The 24961-nt window shown below is 43.6% G+C and overlaps 1 protein-coding gene across 1 annotated transcript in view; it reads left to right on the top strand.

Annotated features, from left to right (window-relative positions):
- Nucleotides 1–4228: 4228 nt before the first annotated feature.
- LOC115461066 (protein lin-54 homolog) overlaps nucleotides 4229–24961 on the top strand; it is a 213302-nt gene continuing 192569 nt past the window's right edge. The window contains 1 exon segment of the mRNA XM_030190614.1: nucleotides 4229–4310. The gene's annotated coding sequence lies outside the window, so the exon portion shown is untranslated.

Raw genomic sequence — 24961 nt, forward strand, 5'->3', positions numbered from 1 at the left:
GGATTCACTCTAGCTGTCTTGTCTTCCACAGTCCCTCCTGCATTAGAAGATGTCTTATTAGATGTGCTGGTAGCAGGATGTACAGGATCCCCCATGCAAATTTTGATAGCTGTAGTCAGCATGTTTTTCCAAAAAATAAAAATATTGTCTGCATCAATCAAACATAAATAAGTCCAGTTCAATAACAGGCTTCAAAGTAGAAAGTGACACGGGGAAAAACCTTGTCCCCACGTCATTCTCTACTGCTACACTCACCGCCCAGAATATCATTATCCAAATTAAAGGCTCCCAAATCTGCTGGAGGAGGAGATTTCCTGACCTTTTACATTATCGCAAGGCTTTTATAATTGGTTATTAATATTTTGGTTATTAAGTTCGCATTCAAATCCTATTCTTACTCAAAGATGGTTACAAATAGAAAAAGCTAAATCCTCTGTCAAAAACCCTGGGTATGGCTTTACCCCCTTGTTTAGTTTCTAATCCTATTGCTAAAGCTACTTACAACCTACTTAAAGAATTAGACAAATGTTTAGATATCCCATGGTCTCAATCTATATTTGGTTTAATTCTAATATTTAGATTGGTAATAAGAAAGTGTCATGGTCTCAATGGCACAGTGCAGGTATCTCTGGGATACTGGCGCTCTTCATAATTCTCAGTTTTGGAAATCCTTAGCTGACTTAAAACTCCAATTTAACCTTCCTGACACCGCCTTCCATCAATGGCTTCAGTTTTGCATGCTATTAAAGCATCGGTATAACACGCGCCAGCCTTTCTGCCACCCATAGGAGCCAACTTTTCAAAATTATTGGGGGTGCTAAGCCCAGTGGAAATAATCCTTCCCTGGACACATACAAGGAATTTTCTCAATATTGGGGGTGCTCAAGCACCCACAGAGTCGGCTCCTATGCTGCCACCCTTTTACTACTCACCTATAGTAAACAGTTTACAGCTATAGGCCATTCGGCTTCTTACTTTTATAAACTCCTCCAGTCACTTAAATTACCAAAATGACTGGCCTAAAAAAAGGACTGGCAGGAAGACAACTGTTTTACATTGCAAGATAACGATGGGAACTGCTTCTGGAATATTACTTTGGGTGCATCTAGATCTGCAAATGTTACTCAATCCATGTTTTTCTTACTGCACAGAGCTTTTTGGACCCCTATCAAATTCCATTTTATTAATCCTTCCTTGTCTCAAAAATGTTGGTCTTGAGACAGTTGGGTTCCTTAAAACATTCGATATTAGAATGATCTCACTCATGGAAGCCAACTTTAATAAATTTTTGAGGGTGCTAAGCCCAGTGGAAATAACCCCTCCCTGGACATATACAAGGAATTTTCTCAATATTAGGGGTGGCTCAAGCACCCACACAGAGCTGGCTCCTATGATCTCAGTTACAGACTTATTAGGATTCAATCTGGAATACTATTGGTAGAATCCTAACTGTAACTTGTGAATTTCAGTTTAAACATATCATAGTATATGTTGGAACAGATAACATTCCAATTATGTTATAAACTAGTAAAAAGGCCCGTTTCTGACACAAATGAAACGGGCACTAGCAAGGTTTTCCTTGGAGTGTGTATGTTTGAGAGAGAGTGTGTGTGAGAGATGGAGTGTGTGTGTCATAGAGAGAATGAGAGAGAGACAGAGACAGCGAGTGTGTTTGTGTGAGAGACTGTGTGTATGTGTGACAGAGAGATAAGAGTGTGATAGACAGGGAGTGTATCAGAGAGAGTGTATGTGAGAGACAGTGAGTGAGTGTGAGCCCCCACCTCCCCTGCCCCGCCTCCAGCCATCCATGTCCAGCGACCCTCCCCTCCCCCGGCACATCACCCAATCCCCCCCCCCCGGCACATCAAACACCCCCGTCCCCCAAAGCACATCAAACCCCATCGCCACCCGCAGATGCCAGTAGTAACGCTGTCCGGACGCTGCTGCTTCTCCTGTTCAGCAGCAGCGGCTGCTACAAAAAGAAAAGAAGCGATAAATGTTTTTAAACCCAGCCCAAATCATTTGCAAATGCCCGAGTCTTACAACGCAGTCTCTGCAGCCGCTCCTCCTCTCGCCTGTCACGTCACTGTGCTCCTCCGGGGTCTTACTCCAGGGGCAGTGAGGTGGAGGCGAGAGGAGGAGCGGCTGCAGAGACTGCGTTTTAAGATGCGGGCATTTGTGAATGATTTGGGCTGGGTTTAAAAACATTTATCGATTCTTTTCTTTTTGTAGCGGCCGCTGCTGCTCAACAGGAGAAGCAGCAGTGGCCGGACAGTGTTGCTACTGGCATCTGCAGGTGGCGAGCGGTTTTGATGCGCCGGGGGGGGGGGGGGGTTGGGTGATGCGCCGGGGGGGGGGGGGGTTCTGTGGTGCCACGCTTGTAGTTTTTTGATGTGCCGCTCCCTGCCACTTGCTCTGAAGTGGCAGGGAGTGGCGCACTGTCAGCTGATTCCCAGGCAGGGGGGGGAGGAGTAGGGAAACACGCGCGTTTCCCTACTCCTCCCCCTGCCTGCGAATCAGCTATTAGTGATGTCATCCTGGCTACGGAGCCTAGCTCAGCAACTCCAGAAGCCACGGACACAGGCAGTCCCACATTAGAACGTTGGTGGTAAGAATTATTATATAGGAAAGCTAACTGCTGGATTCTATTCTCTTGCCTAAAAAACTGTTCTAAACTCCTGGAAGAAGCTATCCAATGTTCATTATGATCAATGGTGGAATTTAGTGTGCACACTTGCATATTTTGAAGCCTACCTGGTTAAGAAATCAAATAGAATGCATAAATTCAGGGAGAAAAAGTCACTTTTGTCTTCTTTTGTACACTGCACTACCTAATTATCATCTGTATCACACTGTCATGGCTTTCTGTTTTTATTATAGGTTATCGTTTATTGCTTTCTTTTTGTAAAACGCACACATTTTTTTAATAAAGTCGGACTTTAAAAAAATCACTACACAATATACATGTATAAATGGTGTGATTGTCTGTTAGTCTATTTTGAAACATGGAAATATGCATTCATAAATAAAAACAAAAAGAATAAAGTGCTACTTTTTCTTTCTAATTGAACAATCCATATAAACAGTAACGTTGTTGTCACCATTCTTGCACATAAAGGTAGACCTTTTATTTAGTTGGCTTAAAAGTTATATTCAGAATAGCTTAATTTCATATTCTACCTAAGTAGAGGAGTGTGGTAGCCGTGTTAGTCCACTCTTAAGGTTATCAATAGAAATCAAACAAAATAAAACATGGAAAAGAAAATAAGATGATACCTTTTTTATTGGACATAACTTAATACATTTCTTGATGAGCTTTCGAAGGTTGCCCTTCTTCATCAGATCGGAAATAAGCACTGTCAGCTACCACATTTGCTTATTTCCGATCTGATGAAGAAGGGCAACCTTCGAAAGCTCATCAAGAAATGTATTAAGTTATGTCCAATAAAAAAGGTATCATCTTATTTTCTTTTCCATGTTTTATTTTGTTTGATTTCTATTGATATTCTACCTATAACGCCCCCCCCCCCCCCGGGTCTGCCTCCAAGTCTACGTTTTAAGCTTAACATTAGTTGTAGAACCAGCGCGAATTAAAACAAAATAAATAAATAGAACTCCCGGTGCACTACTTAACACTTACTGCTTTGGTGGCAAACCACAGTTCAATAACACTGTGCAACAAGTCCACCAAGTCCTCGCTTCAGTAGTTCAACATAGCCACACTAGGTCTCTGTACGGGCACCTGATGCAGCAAGAGTAACAGTGACACACACGCTACGCGGTTCACTCTAACTCGGCAACACATCCATTCCAAAGTCGTCTTCTGATTGTTCCGGCGCGTACGGGCGACCTGCACGTGCTGCACCTCGTCACCATACGCATGCGCCAGAGTAGATCAGGTGACCTGTGATGCTGCTGCTGGACATTACAGCGTATGTGTCAGTGTCAGCCTTGCTGCATCAGCCCGGGCAAGAGAGTGCGTGCGTTTGCGCTGAATTATTGAACGGGGAAGGAAGCCGCGCTTGGACGTCTTGGAGAACCCTGGGTAGGTAAGTGGCCACGGAGAGGCTCGCACGCTCCTACGGCAACACCCCACCACAGGAACTGTAGCTCGCTACTTTCTGAATGTGTTTTTGAGATCGCCCGCCACAGGCTCCTCCGCAACAGCTTCCTTCTCCGGTGTCCCGCCTTCCTCTGACGTTACTTCCTGTTTCCTGCAAAGCGGGACGCCTTAGAGAGAGTGAAGTTGTGTCATAGGGGACGGGGCACCGGAGAAGGAAAGCTGCGGGACTGTTGGTGGGCGACCTCAGGTATGAGTTTGACGGGGAGAGGTGCCTGATCGCAGACAGGGAGGACAGGTTGTGACATGCTAGACCAAGGAGAGTGGGGAAGAGAGAGGTGGCAGATCACGGGGAGGGGAGACCGGTCTCCGAATTGGTGTGAGGTCGGGGTGCTCGGCTTGTTTGAAGGCAGCCGAATGCGTGTCACTGTAGCTTTGACTTTGTTTTATGCCCGTTTCTCCAGGTTGATTAGAATGGAAAGCTTATTTCCTTTTGTTGCATGGGTGACCCAGCTGCTCCCCTGTCTCTCTTGTACATGGAGGTGGCATATTGTGAAGATGTAGTGTCCAAGAGACCCAAAACTATGTCTTTTGTGCCATAGTGCCATGGCAGATCTTAGGGCTGTCTGAACTCTAGTTTACATGATTTGCATAACCAAACAGCAATAGCAAATAAGAGGGTATACAATGCTTTACGGTGCCCCTGGTCTTTTTTTTTTTTTTTCAGCGAAAGGCTAGTAAAAATGCCACCCATTGTGCAACAGTGAAGAAAACAGAGTATAACTTTGATTTTGGAAAGGTGCAGGCAGTTTGATGTTTACAGGAAGTCTTGTACTCCCTTCAGGACCCTCAGTTATTCCCCCAGGGAGCACTCTTCTCTCTTGCTCCTCCACTCACTGCACCCTGCAGGGGGGTTCCACAACCATTATAAAACTGTTCCCTTCTCTGAGCCAAGAACTCTTCTTCCCTCTTGCAGTGCTGTTCCCCATCCTACCCCCCCCCCCCCCCCATCCGTATTTACCAATGACTGTAGCCTGGTCATGGGTTACCACAGCAAGCCTGTCCTGTATGGTTTGATGACCATTCCTCCTTACAGTGGGTTACAGAAGCTGACACAGCACTATTACCCCCACTTGATCTGGTCAGCATGACTGTGGTGTATTTGTGGTTTGAGCCTGTGGCAGTGACAGTAGGAGTGAGTGAGTATGCCTAAACTTTCTAGCTGTGCAGTAAGGGCACTCTGATGTGAGTTGTCTAGTTTGTGCAGACTTGGAGACATGCCATGGCGAAAAACTGGCTGGCTATATTGAGGGAAGATAACCAGGTAATTCTGGCTAGCCTTTAGGGGTTTAAAAAGCATCTGTGAAGAAACAGGCATTGTATTTTTTTATGTATGTTTTACATTTAGTTACTAGTAGGGCTGCATTTCAATTTAAAACTTTTAATCATGATTAATTGCGCAATTAAAGGTATCTTATTTCCCACTACAGCACTTCGTGATTCTGGATAAGTCACTTAACCCTCCATTAATCCAGGTACAAAATAAGTACCTATATATAATTTGTAAACGTCTTTGATTGTAAGCTCAGCAGTGCAGTATATCAAATCCCATTTCCCTTCCCTAATGGATTGATAATCTTCCTGCCTCCCACCCCTAGATCCAGTATCTCTCCTTTTCCTTTCCTTCCCTCCCTCACCAGATCCATTACCTCCTTCACCTCCACTCCCATGAGCAGTGACACAAACTCGGTGATGAGCAGCACCAAGCTGTTCTCATGGCTGCTGGAGCTCACTGCCTCGGCCATAGCTTCTACCAGTGGCCCTTCCAGTTATGTTAATGGGTCTTCAGCTTGCTCCCCTCCCCCTACTTAGGGTTCAGCATCTGTCCCGTCCCCCCCAACCCCTCCCAGTCTACCTTTAAAGGTGGCCTTCTGTTGGTCCCTCGACAGTGGCAGCATTACACATAGACTGCATACGGTCTGCTCTGAAGCTTTCCCTTTGGCCCGTCTCGTCCCACACATGCAGAAGTAGGAAGTGATGTCAGAGGACCAACAGAAGACCACCTTTAAGGTGGATTGGCGCAGGGAGGGTGATGTTGAATGGTGGTGGTGGGGAAGATGCGAAATTGGCCGAGGACACGGGATGGAATTGGAGGAGAGCCGAAGGAATATTTGAAGGAGACGTTGCAATGCAATTAACTTTTTAAATGTCAATTAATAATTAATGCATTGCAGAATTAACTGCAATTAACTTGCAGCCCTAAGGTATAAAGAGTCTTCAGCACCCAGGAATTAGCATGAAAACTTTTATTTGAATGTGGTAATGTTTATATCTTTGATGTACTGCTCTTAACAAGGCATTAAAGTAATACTTTAGGGCTGGTGGAACTGTAGTCTGGAGCCCTTAAGTATATAGAAAAAGCAGTGCAATACGCATTTGAATGGTCTTGGTGATAGATATGGGAAGTGCTGTTAATCTGCGGGATCAAGGACTGAATGAGGCACAGTGTAAGTTCATATTAGTTGCCACCATGTTGGTTAAGAAATGTATTTTGATGTCATGGGCGGATAGAACTCCTAGTAGTGGTAACAGCAGGTGCTGGGAGGCCTAGTCTGGGGGATCACACAAAACCTCACTCTGAAAATGTATTAACAGTGCCTGGAATATGTTTGTTTATTGCATACTTGTTACTACTACTTAACATTTCTAGAGCGCTACTAGGGTTACGCAGCGCTGTATAGTTTAACAAAAAAGGACAGTCCCTGCTCGAAGGAGCTTACAATCTAAAGGACGAAATGTCAAGTTGTGGCAGTCAAGATTTCCTGAATAGAGATGTAGTGGTTAGGTGCCGAAGCAGGTGCTTTTCTGTCCCTAATGGAGAATAGTGATAAGTACATAAGTAGTGCCACACTGAGAAAAGACCAAGGGTCCATTGAGCCCAGCATCCTGTCCACGACAGCGGCCAATCCAGGCCAAGGGCACCTGGCAAGCTTCCCAAACGTACAGACATTCTATGCATGTTATTCCTGGAATTGTGGTTTATGGACTTGTCTTTTAGGAAACCGTCTAACCCAGAATTTACTTGAAATAAAAGGTCTACTAGAAGAAATTGCAAGACACAGGATAAAATAGTAGTTTAAAACTGTACTTTACAGGTCGTTCTTTGCTCACTTTTTAGTTAAAAGGAAATAACTTTGTGATTCAGCAAAAACTGATACTTGTCTGAATAAACTATTCCTTTGTGTCCCTCCGGACTGGCCCAGAATGACTGATGGGTTGTACATGCCTACCAGCAGGTGGAGACTGATTTTGAGGCAGCCAGTAAGAGCTGTGCTCAGCCCCCTGGAAACCTTAGTATTCTCAGTCTCCAGCAAGCGGTAGATGTGGTGATCCCCTTGGTCTCAAAATGTCTATTCTGTTTTCTAATTTCTGTTAGCTCGGGTAAATGTACCTATTTCTCAGTCTAATAAGTTTGAAGTTTTTTTTTCTCTTATACATCTGTGCGCTGTTTTGGTTATCTGCTGACAGAGGCTGAGGCCCGTGGGGGTTCTCTAATGCCTTGGGGGTGCTACATTCAGGTAGCTGGGTCCCTTCTCCCTCCTATCCCCAAGCTTTCCCTGCATACCTGAGGGCTCAGGGTGGACTGTGGTCTGTTGCTGGCCTGAACCCCTTAGAGGGAAGGGAGTTTTCAGAGCCGCAGGGAACAGCCAATATGAAATTTGTTTTTAAAATGTGGAGGCATGAGGACTTTCGGTTTAGCGAAGCAGTACCAGTTTTCAGTATGGCGTCAGCGGCTTTCTACACCGCTTGGGTTTTTGACGGGAAACTGCCATTTTGTTTGTAGCTGTGGCGGAGCAGCACAGACCTTTCTGACATCGGTCTGCTATTCTGGTGGCCTCTTTGGTAGTGCTATGAGGTTTCTTCTGGAGGGGGGAAGATGTCCTCTGCCTTTCGTGCTGTTAATTTGAATGATGAATAGCCATTGCAGAATGAGCGGTTTGAGCATGTGGGGACAGACTCTTTCTATTTTTTTTTCTTTCAGCTGCTTTATGGTGAAGTGAGCTACAGTGCAGACTGCCATGTTTTGTGTTTGTCTGGAGCGAGAGGCTTCAGTACTGTGTCCTGTGATTTCCCTTTCCTTGCATCGAAGCTGCCAGAATCTGATACAATATGAGTGTAAATAAAACTATCTCTGGTAAGGATTCTTTTCTGACGACCAGATTCTGTATAATGCAGGATAAAATAATTAATTTCTCTAGATTCTGAGTGTTGCAAGGACACAATATGCTATTTTCTCTGGAATCTAAATGGAGCATGGAAACTGTACTTCTCTACAGTTTGTATGGTGCATGGACAATATCTAATATTTCTTTTCTAGAATTGGACATCTGCAAGGACTTATAACCTATTGGTTTTATACTGGTATGGTTTACATGTTGACGGTGTCTTGTTTGCCTGCGGAAAGCAGACTAATGTAGACACAAGTTATTTAGTGTTTCTCTGGTCTCTATATAATTGCATGATCTAATGTTTCTCTACATGGTTCAGGTTTCTTTCCCTTTTGTATTCTCCTGGAATTTACACACTTGTTTATTTATTGAGGGTCTGGTTTTACAGTCTGTTTTATCTGCTGTGCTATGTTCTCTTTGGTATTTTAGGGTTCTAGACGTGTGCCAACCCTGATAATCTCTGGGACTGTGTTACTTTTCTCCCATCTGTTCTGCTGTTTGCTCATGCCTTTCAGGTTTGTGGCCAGCAGCTGCACTGGTACCGTCTGGCGGTTCAGCACATGCTTCTAGCCTTGCTCATGCGGAGGCTTTTCCCGGAGGGCTGTCTGACTGGTTTGGTATGACTAGCGAGTTGTGCTCTTTAATTAGAACAACTGTTTGGGCACCTGTCTTTGTGGGTTCAACTCTCTTGGAAGATCCTTACTGTTGGAAGATCTCCTTACTTTCTCTGGTCTGCTACATTAGGTACTTATCTCTCATCCCTGAGTTAGGTAGCGAAGCACTATCTGTTGAATTGTTATGTTCCCTGTAGCCCAGTGGATGGTTTGGGGATGAGTCTCCTATTCTTTCACATTCTTTAAAAAAAAATGTTTTTTCAGGGGGACCTTCTTTTAGCCTTGGGGAACCATATGTGTTTTTTTTACTCCTTCAGTATTCCAGACATCAAGGAATTTCTGTAATGATTGTTACTTGCTGTTATGTGTATTTTGCATTGACAGTTTTCTATCCAAATGATCCTACTGAGATCATAGTTTACAGTTTGTTTCTCTACATATTTGGTGTGTCAGTGGTCTTTCCTCAGCTGTTTGCAAGGGATTTATAAGTGTCATTTCGAGCCAACGCATTTTTTTGTGGGCTTATGGTTTCTACTTTGTTTCTCTCCATACTTCGTATATCAGTATCCTTTTCCCAGGTGTCCGCACAAGTTTGCTAGCTATCACAGCTTGTGTATATTGCCATTAGTGGATTTTGATTCCCTTTCTCTCGCTTGTTTATCTTTTCTCCTTTGTGATCTCATTTCTCCTTGGTGACCTCATTTCTTTCACCATTTGAAGCAACTAGCTGCCTTCTTGTTATTCTTCCTCTCTGAGATCCTTGCACTCTAAATTATTCAAAGGCTTGATGGTGCTTTTCTCAGCATGCTTCCTGCAGCCCTCACTATCTCCTATGGTGGTTATAGCGTCCCGCTATACCAGGGGTTGCTATCTTCAGCATTTCTCTTACATCCTTCCTCTGCTTTGTTTAACCTTGTCTAGCTGAGATCCTACAGTGCGGGAATGGTGCACCAAGACTAACTGTTCCATCTCTCATTCCCTCAGTCAGACACGTTTTTGGCGGCTATTCTTTTCATTTCTCTTTTTTTTATTTTCTGACTCCTGCAATTTTCCTGGTGGCTTCCTAATGAGTTGGGAACTCCCCAGCATAAGGTGTTAGGCATTTCTGCTGATTTCCTCCTGTTGGATTCGCAGAATAGTTGGCTATTTTTTCCTTTTCTATGTAGGCCGGTTGGCTTCCTGTATCTATTATTTACCATGAGTTGGGAGTCTGATGATGGCTTTGCTCCCGAGATCTCGGCTGTTTTCCCTCCGACAGCTCTATCGCTACTGATCAGTTGTCGAGATGGAGGGAGTTCCACCTAGCCCTTACACAGTCTTCCTTACTTGGTTATGCTTCTTGGTTGACAGTGGGAATTTTCTGGAGCTCATTTTTCTCGATGATGCCAGTCTCTTACCTTGGCTAGGCTGGGATGGCAGTTGTGGTTACAGGGTTGAAGTGATTCGCTTGCAACATTGAGTGGTGCCTCCTCTTCGGGAAGTTGGTGCTGGTTTGTCAGGGAGGCCCATGTGTGTCTGTTCTCCTCTGTCAGAGCGGCGAGATCGGCGGTCTCCATGAGCTCTGAGTCTTCTTGTGAGACGGAGAGATTCCTCTAGGTTTTTCTTGAGGGGTGATAAGGCACAGTTCCTGGATTTCCCCATGTTTTTGGTTTGATATCCTAGTCCATATTCAGTGGTTCTTCCTATCAATAGTTCGATAGTTCTGCGACTCCACAATTCTTTCCAGGGCCGACGACTACGTCATGTACAACCTTTTGATGACTTCTGCCTTGTCGCTGATGGACCCATTGTTCAGACACTGGGGATCTTCTTCTGTTGACTTAGTTTGGATGCTTGCTCTTGTCAAAGCTCTACTTCTGTGGCTTTTGTCTTAGTTTGGGATCCCTCGGACATCTCTCCTATACCCATGGACTGGTCCGCTGCTGTTCAGTGGTACCACGTATACGTGAGTATTTTGGGCTGGGGGGAAAAAACCTTATTTTCCCTTTCAGTCAGGTGGTCACGCTGGCTTCTTTTGGTTTGCTCCTTGAGTGACTCTTTGTGAATCTTTCTGAGACTGTGGTCTTTTTGCGACAGTGTTCGCCTCTTTTATCTCCCGGGTGACTTTCTTTATTCTTTGTGATTTCACTCGTAGTTTATTCTCGCTCTGCTTCTTCTTCCTTTGTGCTCTTTTATCTCCCCTCTTATCTTCAGAGCCATTTCATGGATAAATTAGGAGGCCTAGATGGTCTCTCTCGCCCTCTCCCTCAGGGCTCTCTTTCTTTTGGTGGCTTGGGCCCTTGAGAACATTGGGTACCAGTTTCTTTCCTTCTTCAGAAAGTCTGGGCATTCCTTAGTATTTCCAGTCTATGCTCCTTATTCTTCTAGGACCTGTCTGAGGTTTTGCAGGCACTTCATTCCTCGAGAAGGTTGGCAGGGTAGTGTACATAGTAACTGCTACTGCTTGATAGGGAGATTGCTTAGTTCCAGAGTTATCTTGCGCGGCCATTATTTGGTATTTTGACAGGTCTTTTCCTGCTGTCTTGGTGAAAGCTGAGCATTGGAGGGAACTGATCTTTCAAGGAATAGATGCCCTAGTTCTACCAATGGAGGAACTCCTCAGTATTAATCTGTGCCTTTTTAAAATATATAATAACAGCCATTGACTTAAATGGGGAATGAATACTAGCTACTTTCAAAGATGTAATCTTTAAATTAGCTGTCTGGCATGTTCTCCTTGAATAGGTAAACCTGTATTTCTGCTCTTACTCCTATTCTGAAACCTGCTAGTGTCAATTTGTCAGTAGCAGATAATTACCAATTAGTAGCTGGCATCCCGTGGGTTGCTAAACTCCTAGAACTTTTGGTTTATCAACAGTTCAGCTTGTTTGTTTTTTCTAATGATTATTTAAACTATAAATAGCATGGATTTCGTGCATTGCATAGTACAGAAACCTTATTCCTCTCCTTAACATCAGAGGTGAGGGATATACTGAGCAGAGGATGTCAGGTTGTATTGTTACAGTTTGACATCTCTACTGCATTTGATGCCACTGATCATTCCCTCTTACTTTACAGGCTTTCAGAACTGAGGATTGGAGAAACAGTGTTAGATTGTTTTTCAGAATTCTTGAATAAAATATCAAATTTGGTTCAAAGAAATGGAGTTTATTTTTTTTAATTTATGGCAACCTGGTTGTGGTGTCCCTCAGGGTAGAGAATGACACGGGAACAAAGTTTGACCCCATCCCCACCCTATTCCTGTGGGTTCTGTCTCTGGCCTCAGCCCCGCAGGCTCTGTATCCATCTCTGCCCCATCCCCGCAGATTCTGTCTCCGTCCCCACGGACGCTGTCCTCATCTGAAGAAGCCTCGAACATTTACGATTTTTTTATTTAAATTTTTTTATTAAAGTATAAAAAGGAACAATATATTATGCAACTGTTTATAAATCACAAATAAAAAAACAATAACAATGAGCAACTATAATAACCCCCACCCCCCTCTAATCTTCCAATCCCAACAAATATCTGACTTCTACTACCTGAAGGCACCCTAATCCACCCTGTTAAAATGTCCAGGGGTACAAAATACAACCTATTCTGTATGCCCTATGAAGCACTGTTATGATTTTTTTTTATATCTGTGGATGAATAATAAGTCATCAGCAATCTCAGGATTCAGTCTACTCTCCTGTCTTCCACAGTCCTTCCTGCAATAGAAAGTGTCTTCTCAGAAGATGTGCTGGGAGCAGGATGTACACGATCCCCCCCCCCCCATCAATTTTTGCTAGCTGTGGCCAGCACTTTTGCTTGTTTTTTCCAAAAAATTAAAGCATCGCCTGCTTCACTCTGTCCCCATCCCCGCAGTTACTGCTGGTCCCCGTCACCCTGTCATTCTCTACCTCAGGGGTCTTCATTATCCCCTTTGTTGTTTTATTTATAAATATGTAGAGAGAGAGAGACCGCCCGCCCGGGGCCTGGATATCTTCAGTAGGACTACAAATTTTTACTTATGCCCTGTTTTAGAAACTTTTGAACAAACAAACATTATCGATGATAGCAAAAAAAAATTCATAGATTTTTTTTTGGGGGGGGGGCAGTAAAAATTTCTTAAAATTAAATAAGCTGAAAACTAATATAGTTTGGTTTGGCGACTGATTCATTGCCTAAAAATGTTTTAAAATTGACTACTGGACAAATATTGCAGATTGTTAATCTAAAGTGGTAGGTGTTTTATTAGATTTGAAATTATCCTTTGACGCTCATATAGTAGTTAAGAAATTTAATTTTTGATTTACGTCAAGAGCTATCCGTTCAAACCTAAGTGCCAAAAGCTTTTGACGTATAGCACAGGCGGTCTTGCTGCCGTATGCTTATTATTGTAACTCATTTTATGGGGGCTTAACACCTAAATTGTTACAAAGACTGCAGTTACTTCAGAACATGGCTGCAAGACTGATTGCAAGAGTTGGTAGATTTGAAAGGGTGACTCCTCTTTTTAGAAAGTTGCACTGGCTTCCGGTTAATTTACAAATTGTTTAAAGTGATTTGTATGGGTTTTAAAGCTTTGGCTGGACAAAATTCTGTTAATCTTTCAAAATATTTGAGGTTATTATCTACCAGATGTACTTCCCGTGAGATCAATACTAATCTCTTGTTTCCTTCTTTTAAAGATGTTAACTTTAAAAGATTCTCTTTTTCCAGTATTTGGTGGTTAAAACTTGGAATGATTTTCCATATCAATTTGGATCTATATGGTCTTATTTTGTTTTTAGAAAACAACTGAAGACTTTATTGATTTACAGATTTAGAATCAATGTAGTTTGAAACAATTTGGTATTTTTGTAATTCCATCTGAATAAGATGCACTCTTCTTTGTAATTCGCAATGAATCCAATGGAGATATAGCAGAATATAAGACACGCATGGTATAGTATTTCATTCTCTTGTTTTTCTAGAAAGTTCTCCCAGCTGAGCCCTTCTGGAAAGCATTTCCACTGAGCCACCCCTGTTAATGTGGTGTGCTCTTTGTGACTTCCCACCCCCATCTTCCATGCTTTCCTCCAATCAATCAATGTCAATCAACCATGTTTCATGCACTTTCCTATCTCTCTGTCCCTCCCAGCTTCTATCTACAGTTAAATCCTTCCTTCATTCTGTTACCCATAGGATGGCTTTCATCCCTAAATTCATGCCCCATACCTGCATCCCTAATTTATGTTCCTCATCCCCACTAAACATTTGTGTAAAATCAATTAGTAGTATGTCTGTGGTTGCAATTTTTACCATAGAGTGCACTCATAGTCTGATTTACAGTTTTACAAGGGGTTTGCCTTAATTGTCTATAGCTTTCTAATATCCTTCTGTTCAGTTTTTACTCTCCACTGACATATTCCTCCTTTTATCAGGTATCATTCATACTATAAGATCTAACCTTCAATTTCCTGCGTCAAAAAGTATGTTGTTGGGGCTAGTGCTTGATATTTATAACTATTGTATCTTTTTCCCACTATTACCCCAAATCCAACCTACACCATGCAAGGTTTTTCTCTGATGTCCCAAACATGTTGTGTTCTGCTACACAAGCATTACTCCTTTCATCTCAGAAGCTCTTGTGTCCACCTTCCTCCAATCACTAGCATATCTCAATTCTTATGCCCTCAATTCGCCTTCTCAGAATATACATTTCCTTTTCTGCTTTGCAGACATTCTTGATATGGGGACTCTTGAAACTCATGTATCTTACTCCTCTCCTGCTACTACTTCTTTAATCCTCATTCAGGCCACAAATGCTCTTAAGTGTCTGAAACCGTTCCATTGCTCCCAAATGCTCTCATCAAGCTGTCTTTCTTTAGCATCTCCCTACAGACTGTGTCCCCTTCTCATTTTCCTCCCAGCTTTATAACAGCCTTACACCTATTGCTGTTGACTGAAACTTCAATTCAGTGGAAGAAAAATAACTGACACCCCCCCCCCTCCCCTCCCAATCTCCTCAACTGCTAGTCAACTCTTTGGTGGCCTCTGTACTCCTCAGCTCCTGCGCTATGGTGGCCTCATATTCCCAGATTACTGTTCCTGGATGCTTTAAGGGAGTTAGGGCACATGCCTTTGAGGATCCAATTTGGCTAGGTAAAGAGCATGTAAGCCAGATATTGTAGAGAAAATCTCACCTCCTTTCAAAATGTTGCTTGTAGTATGGGGCCATTGCTCACTATTTTGCCAGTACCTGCTGAAATCTTGAAATATCAGGGTTCTGGCGTCATTACACTTCAACTACTTTTGGCAGTACCTCTGCATAAGAAGTTTCTTGTTGGCATAGTTCAGAATCCAAGCAATAATTGGTCTCAGCAAACTCCCTCTGGTGGGCCAGCTCAACCTACATCACCAGTTCATACAGAACAAAGCCTAAGGATTTTGGCAGCCAGAACTCTGCAGCTATTTGCAGGTCAGTGTCTTTAATTGTGTCAGGGAGACCAATGATCTGTATTCTATCAAGTAGCTTCTTATTTTAATCCTATATTGTGTGTCAAGACCTTTTACTTAGTTGTCCTGGTGGGGAGGTATGTTCTTCCACTTGGCAAAAATGGTCTCCATACCCCTCCAGTCCTTCTATCTCCATAATCAAGGTTTGAATCCTTGGTAGCTTTTATTTAGTTAGGACTGTGGGGTTCTTTGTCAGCTAAGTAGTAGTAGCTCTTGAACTGAAGCCTTTTACAGCGTAAAAATCAGGGAAGCACTTTCCATTGCCATTTTGTCCTCCTGCACCTATGTCTCTTCCTTTATGTACCCTTTATTCAGTTGTTTGTTCCAGTTTCTCACCTGCCATTTCTGAAATCTGGTGTTACTCTGGAGACAACACATCACATTGTAGGATATATGACTTTAATTGTTTTGAGGCCACCCTTAGAGCTGCCCTGCAAGGCCTCAGCTCAGCATCATTGAATGACCCGTATTCTGTAGATTCAGAGGAATAACCTGTCACAGGTTATCTCATGATTGGTGAGTAGTTGTTGATGTTTCATCATATCCTGACTGGAAAGACTTGAAAATTAGAGCAGGACCTAAAATAACTATTTATTTTTATGGGCCTTTGCAAAAAAAGAAACTGAAGTGTCTCTGTATTAATTGAACTCCTTCAGCTTTGTATTTCTCTTTTCCCCATTGCAAAACCATCCTGCAGTTGGAGTTGTAAGATATTCTGCTGGTTTCAGTACTTCCTCATTTTTTCCTGCATATGTTTAGGCATAAGCAAGCATTGTAGACATGACACGGTCTGGAGCTTGCTGGGAGCTCCTGTGAAGTGACGCTTAAATTGAATTCCCTAAGCTAACTGTCTGCTCTTGGTTTAATATTGAAAGCTAAGAAAATTGTTAGCTTGTCAGCTCTGTTTCTAAAGATTCTACGTGAGAAGATGGGATATGTAGCTGTGCATTGTGATGTAATATTTCTACAGTTACATTCCATGAAAATAAAAACAAACAACCCCACCCCCACCAAATAAATCATATCTCAGTTTTTGGACTCTTGTTACTAAGTAAGAAAATGACAGACTCTGGTATATTTTCTTAGTTTTTCCTTTATTTTGGTGCATCTAAATTAATGTGGTTACAGTTGGATGCAGAGGTATCGCAGGCTGAGATGGTCCTCCTTCAGGAAGGTATCTGCTAGTGGTGATTACCTACATGCTTAAGGAATATGTTATGTTTCCTGGAATGTGGCAAGTTTGCAATATTTCTGCCTCTTTACAAAAGAACCATCGCTAGAGGAGCAGAAAGGGTGAATGTGGTGATGTTGCAGGAGACATATTTGGATGATCTTGAGTATACCAAACTCAAGCAGTGGTCTTTTGAGGAAGCAGCTTTGGGCTTCATTAGGATTGAAAACAAGTTGAGGCTCCTCTTTATTAATAATAGACTACTCAGCAGGAGTCCTATTTTGTTTGTCCTTAGTACTGTCCTGAGAATTCTGAAACACAGAATGGTTCAGCATTGCCACTCTGCTGTAAACAACATTGGATCTACATGAGATGTCATCTCAGACGACATCTACTCAGCATGTAAATTTGTGAGAAGTTTAAATTGTTTAAGCTTTCTAGAAAAGGGAAAAGATGAAGGGAGACCTAGGAGCCTTCACTCTTTCAAGCAGTGTTAATTTGTGTTTGCATATTGCAGAATATAGAGCTTTTACTTTGACCAAACTCTCATAACTATGTAGAATCCTGATTGGGCGACCTACACAGTTCATTTCTGTAACTTGCAAGATAGATTCTTCTGAATATCCATTTGCCTTTTTCTTGCCTATAATTTCCTTTTAGAGGCTTATTCTAGGTCCTTTATAAGTGAATCAAATATAATAAGAAAACATGCTAGAAATTCACTACAGATAAGAGAGAGGCCAAGGAAAGTGTGTAGCTCCTACACTAGAAAGGGTCCACACTGTGAAGATAGAGATACTTGCCTACATAAAGGGTAAAGTAAAAATAAGGGTTTAAATTGCTTTTGGATAGCCTTGGTTCTTGAACTTTCGTCCTAGTGCAGTGGTGTGCTGGAGCCGGCTCGCACCGGCTCTGCAGAGCCGGTTGTTAATTTTTGAACTATTTTGCGAGCCGGTTGTTGTGCTGTCAGCAGGGACTTGAAGGCTTTTTTTTCACAAATTGCATTGTCCCCTGCCCCCCAGAACACTTCCTGATTCTCTCTCCCCTGCTGCTGCCCTTCCCACTGCCCCATGCATTGGACTTTCACTTTCTTCCCTCCCGCATCCGCATCCACTCCCTGCCTCCCTCCTTCAACCTCTTCCCCCGCCGCAGCCGCAGTTCGTCGGACCGGACCTGCAGGCAGTGGTTAGGCCAGGATGCCGGTGTCGGGGTCCTTCTGCTGCCATGTCCCGCCTACTCTGATTCAACTTGCTGTTTCCGTGTAGGCAGGACGCGGCAGGCAAAGGACACCGTTGGGACCACGGTAAGCAAGGAAACCAATTTGTTTAATCTCTGTTTTCACTACCCCCCCACAGCTGTCATCTCCTTTAGTGTACATCATGCAAACCAAAGCAGTGCTGATGCAGCCAGCTCCAGATCAGCTCCTAAGCCATCCATAATGCCCTCCTCCTTTACTGAGATTAAGTGATGGAAACTTAGAGCTGCTACAAATTGCAGAAGTTTCTCTCTCCATGAGTTCAGATTCGTCTTTATTGACCCAAAAAGTGAGATGATCAAAAGGATCTGCAAGGTGAGACGCTTTGCTGTGCAGAAGGAGGGATTGTTGTTGGATTAGTTTACTACATTCCAATTTTTCGTTGCTTGATCTACTGTTGACACTGCTTCCCTGGAATCTCTAACCCTATTTGAGGTACTTCAAGTTATTAATATCTACATCTCTAAGTATTCATTTTTCACAAAACATTAGAAGGGCTTTCATTGTCTAGCAAAATCAAATCTAACTTCTTATACATGTGCTCACACATATATTCATATACTTCTCCAGTGATTAAGATGGGGTTCCATTATATCAGCTTTATCACATACTGTTATATTGTGCTTGGACTACTTTTGCTGATATCAGTGCAGTATACTTCATTAGTGGGTCTCAGTTCTTAACCACACTCTCTGTGGGGGGGGGGGGGGGGACTCAATCTAATCATTCACTGAGTCTTGTTGATACAGCAAACCTATGAGCAGCTGCAATGCTGCATCCACTTTGTCGTTCTTTATTATTTGTCCATCTGCAGCAAGTCTAAAGCTGTTTCAATTGGATAGGAGTAGTGCCTTAAAAGATAGAGGTCAAACGTTTTTGGTTTTGGGTTGTTTTTTTTTTACGTATTGGACAGCTTTTTAATTTATTTGAAAGCTTCCCATATGATATAAATATTTTGTTTCATGCAGATTTATTTTGTTTAAACATAAATGGGCCATAAGCCCCTAATGCAGCCCATTGGTTTTCTTATATTTTGTTCTTGTGATAAATTATACTGTGCCAAAACTGAAAACTCTTATCTCTATCTAGTTTATAATAAAAGGAGCTCATTGTGAACACTATCCACCCTAAAAGGTTGTTTTGTGGCTGTACATGAAGAATTATGATATTGGCTAAATACCTGTATGTGTGTGTCCCTAGTCCTGCATCCTAAGTTTATATAATCCTTTCAAGAAATCCAGTTAGTCTTTTAACTTATTAGTGGAGCATAACCGCAGAGTCATGGTATGGTCACATTTTCAATATGGTAATACTAGTGCCCATCTAAGGAACAGGTTATTTTGAGTTAGTCTTCACTGGACCAAACTTGCTCTCCTTGTGCCATCACTATCCAGCAGGTAGGCAGTCATAAAAGATGGAGGATAAAAGATTTTTGTTCACATTAAAAGAAGGTAAATTTGGATGTAAGGATTGTTTGATAGCACGCTCTCTCCCCAGGTATAGCCAGCTGTGCAAATTATTTTTTTTTTTTTTTGGGGGGGGGGGGGGGGTGCAGAGGTAGACATGGAGGGGGGGGGGTGGACCAGGGAGAGAGCCTGTTGTTAAAAATTTACCAGCACACCACTGTCCTAGTGCATGATATTTGCAGTCCTGGCTTCTAACATTTGAAGTCTGTGTTACAGGTACCATAATGCTTGAGGATGGTTTATCAGAGTTCCAGGAATAGCCTAAAATTCCTGGAATTGATTGACTTAACATCTTTGGTCCTTTACATGTTAAGCTATTATTTAACAATCCAAATTACTACTACTACTACTCATCATTTCTATAGCGCTACTAGACGTATGCAGCGTTGTAAATTGCACCAGGTCTGTCTCTAAGCTCACATATGAAATAATTAACTCTAAGGTGGAGAAAGTTGCCAGTTGGTTGTTATTTGACTGGCAGAACCTTTAAGCCAGTACATATGTTGGCTGCCGGCCTCTTCTGCTTTTTTTTCTTGCCTGGGTTACAGCTGTGTTTACTCATGGTGCATGAGGACAGTGAGTAGACGTGCTAACAGACCCTGCAGGACCTCTCTTCTCTCCTCTTGTGAACTTTGTTTTAAAAAGGAAGCTCATGGCAGAAGGAAGCGGGACATTACAGGGACTTTTGAGCGTGTACATTAGGTAGAAGATGGGTCTAAAGCAACCCTGCATAGGGCAATCAAGGTGAGGAGAGATGAGTGAAAGCTCAGACCTGGGGGTGATCGTAGAGCAAATTCAGATAAGTATCGGGGTTAGGCCTTTTACATTTGTATTTTAACTTTATTTTCAATTCCATATACCATAAACATATCAAAACAAATGCAATAAATAAATAAATAGTATATACTTAGATTTTTATGAGAGACTCCTGAGAAAATTAAAGATTCATGGGATAGGAGGCAATGTTCTGTTGTGGATTAGGAATTGGCTGATGGGTAGAAAACAGAGGTAGGGTTAAATGGACATTTTTCTCAATGGAGGAGAGTAAATAGTGGTGTGCCGGAGGGATCTTTACTGGGATCGGTGCTATTTGACATATTTATAAATGATCTGAAATTGGAACAACAAGTGAGTTGATTAAGGGCCCTGTTAGTAAACAGGGCGTGCAAACATTTTAGTGCGTGCTAATGATAGCGACCCCATTACGTTTGTATAGGTGTCTCTATCATTAGAGCATGCTAAAAAGTTTACGCGCCTACAGTATGGCTTAGTAAAGAGGGCCGTAAGTTTGTAGATGACACAAAAATTATTCAAAGTTTTCAAAACGCAGGCAGGCTGTGAAAAGTTGTAGGAAGGCCTTAGGAAATTGGAAGACTGGGCATCCAAATGGCAGATAAGATTTAATGTGGACAAATGCAAGGTGATGCACATTGGGAAGAATAATCCAAATCATAGTTACTTGATGCTAAGATCTATCTTAGGAACCTGCATCCGAGAAAAAGATCTAGGTGTCATCGTAGACAACACACTGGAATCTTCTGCCTAGTGTGACGTGGCGGCCAAGAAAGCAAACAGGATGCTAGGAATTATTAGGAAAGGGATAGAAAATAAGACAAAGAATATTATAATGCCTCTGTGTTGCTCCATGGTGTGACTACACCTGGAGTATTGTATGCAGTTCTGGTCACCATATCTTAAAAAATATATAGCAAAATTAGAAAAGGTTCAAAGAAGGGCAATCAAAATAATTAAGGGGATGGAATTCCTCTCATTTATTTTAAAAAATGTGTATACCACCTAATTACCTAGATGGCTTCCAAAACAGCACCTAATGTACAGGCAATCACAATTCTTCATTTAAACTCTCAATACAAACAAGTAAGCCAAACAGACCTTGCATTATTATAGCCTTAATAAAACACTGACACAAACAAGTGCGTTTAGAGAAGCTTCTTAAATTGAGTCACATTGCTACATAGGCACAAGGGTTCTGTTAGGTTATTTCACAACTGCATGCCAATGACAGTAATTGAAGAAATTCTGTTCTCTGCATAATGCGCCGGCAGTAATGAATCTCAAGGCAGCCGCATTGCATTTTCTGATCTCATATGAGGAAAGGCTTAAGAGGTTAGGTCTCTTCAGTTTGGAAAAGAGACAGCTGAGGGGCGATGTGATAAAGGTCTACAGAATACTTAGTGATGTAGAACCGGTAAACAATTGATTCTTTTTTTACTCTTTAGAAAAATACAAAGACTAGGGGACACTCAAGGAAGTTACATGGTAATACTTTTACAACACATAGGAAATATTGAGGAAATATTTTTTCACTCAACAAATAGTTAAGCTCTGGAACTCGTTGCCAGAGGACGTGGTATCAGCAGTTAGTGTATCTGGGTTTAAAGAAGGTTTTGACAAGTTTCTGGAGGAAAAGTCCATAGTGTGTGTGATAATCACAGGACATTCTCTACCCTGAGGAGGCTGCCAGTGGGTGCTCGTCTTGTGAAAAGCCTGTAAAATGCCAGGAACTGGTCACTAGAGGAAGCCCGAAAGGGGTACACTAGTGTAATGACCTGAAGGGACAGCAAGGGGATGCTCATAGGACCTGCCCTTCCATGAAGAGGCCAACAGGGGTTGCTGTCAGACTAGAAGGTTTCTATAGTGACCAGAAAGTCTCAGTAGAGGGAACCCTTGAATAGACAAACCGGCTGGGGAAGGAAGGCTATCCCTCTAGGACAGTGATGGCGAACCTATGGCACGCATGCCAGAGAGGGCACGTGGAGCCCTCTCTGTTGGCACGCACGCCGCCGATTGCCTCACCCGAAACGTAGCCCTCCCACCCACCCACCCGGCGTCAAGCGTTCCTCCCTCCCTCCCACCGGCACCAGCCCGCCATCCCTCCCTTCCTCCGAACCCCAAGAAATTTAAAAGTCTTCCCTGGTTCGAGTAGGCGGCGTCAGCATCAGCAGTAGCAGCGAAAAGCGTGCTGCTGGTTCGTCGCGTCTTCAGCCTTCCGTCTCTGAAGCTCTCTGGTCCCGCCCTCATTTCCTGTTAGGGCAGGACCAGAGAGCTTGAGAGACGGAAGGCTGAAGACGCGCCAAACCAGCAGCACGCTTTTCGCTGCTATTGCTGATGCTGACGCCACCTACTTGAACCAGGGAAGACTTTTAAATTTCTTGGGGTTCGGAGGAAGGGAGGGATGGCGGGCTGGTGCCGGTGGGAGGGAGGGAGGAATGCTTGACGCCGGGTGGGTGGGTGGGAGGGTGCCTTGGTGCATGCTGGGTGGGAGGGAGGGAGCGAGGCCTGGTGCTTGGGTGAGAGGGTGGGTGGCCTGCCTGCTTGCTGCTGCTTGGGTGGGTGGGAGCCTTGGTGCACGCTGGGTGGGAGGGAGGGAGGGAGCGAGGCCTGGTGCTTGGGTGGGAGGGTGGGTGGCCTGCCTGCATGCTGCTGCTGCTGCTTGGGTGGGAGGGAAGGAGGCTTGGGTGGCCTGGTGCTTGGGTGGGAGTCCTGGGTGAGTGCATGGCCTGGTGCTTGGGTGGGAGGGAGAGAGGCCTGCCTGGTGCTTGGGTGGGTGGGAGAGAGAGAGGCCTGCCTGGTGCTTGGGTGGGTGTCCTGGTGCTTGGGTGGGAGTGCTGGGTGGATGGATGGCCTGGTGCTTGGGTGGGAGTGCTGGGTGAGTGCATGGCCTGGTGCTGGGTGGGTGGCCTGGTGCTGGGTGGGAGTGCTGGGTAGGTGCATGGCCTGATGCTTGGGTGGGAGGGAGAGAGGCCTGCCTGGTGCTTGGGTGGGTGGGAGGCCTGGTGCTTGGGTGGGAGTGCTGGGTGGGTGGATGGCCTGGTGCTGGGTGGGTGGGAGGGAGGCAGGCCTGGGTGCTTGGGTGGAAGGCCTTGTGCTTGGGTGGGAGTGCTGGGTGGGTGCATGGCCTGGTGCTGGGTAGGAGAGAGGGAGGCTTGATGCTGGGTGGACTGGTGCTGGGTGGGAGGGAGGCCTGCCGCTGGGAGGGCAGGGTGGAGAGGAGGGTGGCTGGAGGGGAGGGCAGGGGGAGAGGAGGGTGGCTGGAGGGGAGAGTGGCTGGACATGGGCGGCTGGAGGGGAGAGGAGGGTGGCTGGAGGGGAGGGCAGGGGGAGAGGAGGGTGGCTGGACATGGGCGGCTGGAGGGGAGAGGAGGGTGACTGGACATTTGTGGCTGGAGAGGAGAGGAGGGTTGCTGGACATGGATGGAGGGCAAGAAATGAAGAAGAAAGGAGGAAAGTAAAGAAATAAATGGAAAGGAAGCCCTGGAAACAGAGTTAAGAGAACAGATAGCAGCAGAATCAGTGACTAGGACCAATATGGATAGAAAAACAAAATCACAAGACAAAGGTAGAAAAAAATCATTTTATTTTCATTTTAGTGTTTGGAATATGTCCAATTTGAGAATTTACATCTGCTGTCTTATTTTGCACTGGGTATACTGGAGCTGTAATAACTTACAGAAATGATTTATAATGAAAGAAAATCATGTTATTTTTTTCTCCTATACTAGTATAATATTTTCAATGATGTTTGTTTATTTATTTATTTATTTGTTGCATTTGTATCCCACATTTTCCCACCTATTTGCGGGCTCAGTGTGGCTTACAATAAGACTTGAATAATAGAAATACATTTGTTACGACTAGGTTATGGATTACATTGAACAGAGTTGTGCTAGACATTCGAATATCATTGGTAGTATAACAATGGGACAACAACATAGAAACATTAGAAGGAGACAATGGGAAAAAAGGGCATTATTAGGCACCTAGACATATAGTGTACATAGTTCCGTGGATGAATGTATGATTGACTGGATAAAGGGATGATGGATCAGATGTGGATGTGTATTGCATTGTGAACAGTGAGTGGTCTCTATGTGTTTTGGCTCTTTCCGTAGGTTTGTTCAAACAGGTGTGTCTTCAGTAGTTTACGGAAGGAGGCTTGTTCGTTAATCATTCTTAGGTTGCGTGGTAATGTATTCCAAGACTTGGTGCTCTTGTAGGAAAAGGTTGACGCGTGTATCGTTTTGTACTTCAAGCCCTTGCAGGTTGGGTAATGAAGGTTGAGGTGAGTTCGGGATGATCTTTTGGCGTTTCTAGGTGTTAGGTTTATTAAATCAGACATGTACGCTGGGGCTTCACCGTAAATGATCTTATGGACTAGTGTGCAAGTTTTAAAAGTAACGCGGTCCTTGAGTGGAAGCCAATGTAGTTTCTCTCGTAGTGGTTTTGCCCTTTCATATTTAGGTTTTCCGAAGATGAGCCTGGCTGCTGTGTTCTGGGCTGTTTGAAGTTTCCTCAGTATTTGTTCTTTGCAGCCTGCGTATAATGAGTTGCAGTAATCCAAGTGGCTAAGGACGAGGGATTGCACTAGGCTGCGGAAGACGAATCTTGGGAAGAATGGTCTAATCCTTTTCAATTTCCACATGCTGAAGAACATCTTCTTGCTTATGTTGTTTGCGTGAGTTTCGAGTGTTAGGTGGCGGTCGATAGTCACTCCAAGGATTTTTAGCGTTTCTGAGATTGGAAGTTTTAGGTTTGGTGTGTTTATCACGTTGAATTCAGTTGTGTTGTATTGGGAGGTGAGTATCAGGCATTGGGTTTTTTCTGCGTTTAGTTTCAGGCGGAATGCGTCTGCCCATGTGTTCATGATGTGTAGACTTTTATTGATTTCGCTGGAGATTTCTT

Source organism: Microcaecilia unicolor, chromosome 2, assembly GCF_901765095.1.
Source record: "Microcaecilia unicolor chromosome 2, aMicUni1.1, whole genome shotgun sequence".
NCBI classification, from domain to species: Eukaryota; Metazoa; Chordata; class Amphibia; order Gymnophiona; family Siphonopidae; genus Microcaecilia; species Microcaecilia unicolor.